Source organism: Brienomyrus brachyistius, chromosome 20 (assembly GCF_023856365.1).
Source record: "Brienomyrus brachyistius isolate T26 chromosome 20, BBRACH_0.4, whole genome shotgun sequence".
Classification (NCBI taxonomy): domain Eukaryota; kingdom Metazoa; phylum Chordata; class Actinopteri; order Osteoglossiformes; family Mormyridae; genus Brienomyrus; species Brienomyrus brachyistius.
Window position 1 is genome coordinate 16,287,942 of NC_064552.1, and position 4,619 is coordinate 16,292,560.

Genomic DNA, 4,619 nt, shown 5'->3' on the forward strand with positions numbered 1-4,619 from the left:
TGCGAGCAGTAAGCAGGCAGGCAGGTAGAATACGGGGAAACTGGTTTATTTAGGTACGGGCAGGACATAAACGGACGGAACAGGAACAAAAGACTCGAACATCGACTTACATCGGGTAACATCAATGACGGACAATCAACTCTGGCAAGACAAGGACTCAAATAGACAGGACTGATCAAAATAACTAGACACAGCTGGCGACGATCAGGGAAACACACGTGGGTAATCAGGGGGCGTGGCACACACGAGGAGCGTACGAGCTGGGCATCACAGTTCAACAAAATATTGACAGATCCTTTATTAATCTCAGTATGTCTTGTTTTTGATTTTTTTATAATTTTTCTGAACTGTAGCTGTGATGTTTTTCACTTGGATACTATAGGTTGCATTGAGTAAGTAATTATTGTTAGTCTGTACTTTTATTTAAGACTGTAAAGCAAAAAAATTGTAATATTTCGAAGGGAGTGATTATTTTCTATACCCACCGTATATCCGCTTCTCTCTAAGTGCAGTTTTCTTTGGTACAAACTACAATTCCATGAATATGGGAGCTTCCCATTTACTAAAGTCTGCTCTCTGAGTTTGGTTTGAAATGGTTCTAGATGACTGACACAGGAATGATCGGTTATATAAATGGATACCATATTCTCATGAATTTTGTTCAACAACAGATGCCGAGGAGTATAGGAATCACAGGAACTTTTTAATTAATTAATTTATTACATTTGATTTGATTTTTAATTCAATAATATAATATTCAGGGTATATGCACTGCACGTTTACAGTTTTCAAACCTTTTTGCTCACTGGAAAGTTGCAGCTGATGATTCAAAGATTTTGAAAGTGGGCTGGCTCAGGACACCTTGTTGTTCACACCATATCTAAATGCATCAACACCTGAACAACAGCACTATAACCATGCCATCACCACTAGATGTCTGGTAGAGTACATGTTTGGGTCATGGAAAAAAGTTACCAGTGCCTAAGTACATGTTTTTGTTTTCAGCCAAGAAGATGCTGCATTGCCGTTATTGAAACAGCCGTTAGTTACAAACACAATTGCCCAGATCCCCCAGTGGAATATGCAGGCCAACCAAATGCCCCCAAATGTTGAGGCTGAGAATAACAGCTGTGGATCGGCGTTCAGATTCTTTTGTGCTGCAGTGTTTTTCTAACTGTACTACTAGTATATTGTTTTGTTTCCTGTTTGATTTAAGTTTGCAAGGTTTCATTTGTTCTCGTTCATCGCATTACTCTCCTTCATCCTCACGTGCAATTTAACCTGCAGAATATTCATTTTTAATTCACGTTCCTCTTTAGCCATTTAAGCTTGTGTTTATGAAATTTTAAGGCCAGCTTTAAGGCCGTGTGTGTTTTTGTCTTATTTTTTTATACTTTTTTACTCTGCTGACTGGAATAAGCGAGAACTTCCCCATCATACAGCATGGAAGGTCATGAGACCTGTTAGTTTCCCCTATTTAGTTCTCTCCCCCCCCATCTATTATTCCTAAAGGCAGGTCATTTAACTGGTCAGCATCTCCTTTTTCAGTGGTCCACCACCAGTCTTAACCCTCTCACTTCAAACCACTGGGGCTTTTTTCCAACCTTTCTAGATTATTGTAGCTGTAGTAGATTCTAGTCAGTAAGTGAATTTTTAGCAGCAGTACAGTAAGCAGAATAAGTTAAAATACAAAACCACGGGACAGAAATCACGGCTTCGTGTAGGAATATTTCATGTGTTCCCTGATGTGTTGTAATTTAAGCATAGTAATAACTGAGTGAAGCAATGAGCATAAGATTCTCACCCGTAATTGTTGTACTGTTCTTTTCGTACTGTTCTCATCAGCATTTTATCCATTGCAAATTTATGCCCAGGCATGAATTTTCTTTAATTGAGCTGCAGATTGATTTATGTTCTATTTGTCTTCTGTAACTGGATGCTTTGGCACTATTTGCTTCAACAGTGTTTGGTGAGTTTCATGCTCACTAATTTTTTTGAACCTGTTTTTTTCTCCTTCTATTGATTCATTTATTTTTACTCATCTGATTCCACCCAGTGATCCAAATGATCCACTCCAGTTTTTATGAGCACCCTCAGGCCAGTGCCAGGTCCCGACACCTAAACTAATGAATATAAACATACAAACATAGAATTTTTTTTTTTAATCATGTTCAACTTTTCCAAAAACTCCATAGCGAAGTAGTAATTAATCCAAAAATTAACTGTGTTTCAGAAAGCCAATTTGTAAGCCTTGATTAACTACTCATGATTAGGGCTTTCTCCTGCCTGAAAATAAACCCTGCTTGGGAATGCGCCCCAATATGTTTATATTGTATTTTCATCTGACCAACAGGGGGTGCAATTGCACCCCCTCTTGAATCACTAATGCCATTCTGGTTAAAAACTGGATGGATGACAACTCTACCAGCAATATCAAACCCCTTCCCTGGAACGAGCAACAAAGAAGTCTGAGAAAAAACCCAGCAGCTACTTTTATTGTCATTGTTTTCCAAAGAAAATTATAAAAAAAACTTTTCGTTAACTGAAATTAAATTAGATATGAGGCATTGTACAGTATTGATAGGGTCATGTTTAGTCTCACACCTTAGTAAATAAATCCCAGTTATCATGAATGTCCACAAATGGTTGCGAGATGAACTCCTTCAATTCATCCACAGCGTGGAGATTCTTAGGTAAGAATTCTTAGGTACGACTCAATGCTGCCATTGTGTCACTGGAACGTTACCTGCTGCTGGGGCACATGGCACTTGGAGGGGTTCAGCTTCAACTCCTTTACTCAACCTTTTTTCTTAGTGCCCCCAAAAATAGTACAAGATCTGAAGTGACTGGTTTAATAAAATGTACATTTTATGCTGATTTATTTCACCAGCTTTAATGTTAATTTTCATTTACCAGTCTGATTTCTTGAGTGGATGAAATATTCCTACAGGAAGCCATGATTTCTGCCCCATGGTTTTGTATTTTGACTTATTTTGCTTACCATACTGCTGCTAAAAGTTCACTTACCGAGTAGAATCTACTACAGCTACAATTAGAGTAAGAAGTAATCCGTGAACAACTTGATATTTTAACACATGTTGTGTTCAAAAGAACTCAAGCACTGCTTAACTATGTGATATGCACATCCATCCATCCATCTTCTGTGCCCACTTATCCTATTCAGGGTCATGCGGGGTCTGGTCCCTACCCCAAAGGCTACAGGTGCAAGGCAGGGAATAAGCCAGGATGGGACACCAACCCTTTGCAAGTGATACATACAACACATATGAAATAAAAATTACTTTTTCATCACATTTTTCAGTTTATTTTGTTTTGCTTTAAAGTGGTACAACAACATGCCGACAAATGAACATACTGCACCAGATTATAAATGACCACAGATGCATATAACTAGTTTATTAGATAACTAATATACTAATGTACAGAGTGGCTTATTCAGGACCCCTCCCACTCTGAGTCTGACAGACCCCCCACCCTCTGATTAACCACCTGTATATGATAACTAATATACTAATGTACACAGTGGCTTATTCAGGACCCCCCACCCTCTGATTAACCACCTGTATATGATAGCTAATATACTAATGTACACAGTGGCTTATTCAGGACCCCCCCCACTCTGAGTCTGACAGACCCCCACCCTCTGATTAACCACCTGTATATGATAACTAATATACTAATGTACAGAGAGGCTTATTCAGGACCCCCCACCCTCTGATTTAACCCCTGTATATGATAGCTAATATACTAATGACAATGACATTATTGATGACAATCAACAATGACAATTAATCACTAAATTCTAAAGCACAGAGTGGCTTATTCAGGACCCACCTCACTCTGTCCCCTTATTCAAAACACACAATACATTTACAAAATTAAATAGGCCTATTATATTGTTGATATGTACCATATTAGTAAGATGATGCAGCTAAGCGATGGGGCTAACCTTTTTTATAGCAGCAGTTATTTTGAGATAAAGGAATCACAGAAAGTAAGTTTAGCAAAGTGATTTACGCCAAGTGATGGTAAAGGCAGGCTACAATACTCCAAGAGGCTAAATGGCATATCTATGACTAACCTTGCATCATTGGGTGAGTCCGTCATTCCGAAATGTCTTCCTTTAAGATGCATTTGCATTTCAGTTATGTTGTGGTTGAATTTAATCTCTACTTAGCTGCATTCTCATTCACTTTTAACGTGAAGTGCTTCCACACAATTGATGGTTTGGTTCTTCCTTTGGATCCTCTTCCTCTATACACCATATTTCGCCATATTGACAAATTTTAATCAATGCTATTTCTTAATCAAGTAATCATGCCACCCTAATGAGCAGCTGCGTTGCCTTTTCTCATTGTTCTTTAAGTGCTCATTGAGTATCACTTTTCAGTGCTGTAGGTGGAGCCCACAGGAATATTGAATCATTACCCTTTATTTGATCATTTTTCTACAGATTTATAGTCCAGTTATAAATCTATATTTTATCTACAGTTCTGCAGGACTAACAAAAACCATAATGATATATGGGGGATGTTATCATGAGAAAATTATAGAAAACCATGCATCCTCTTAAAATTAAAATTTATTGTTTCTGCATT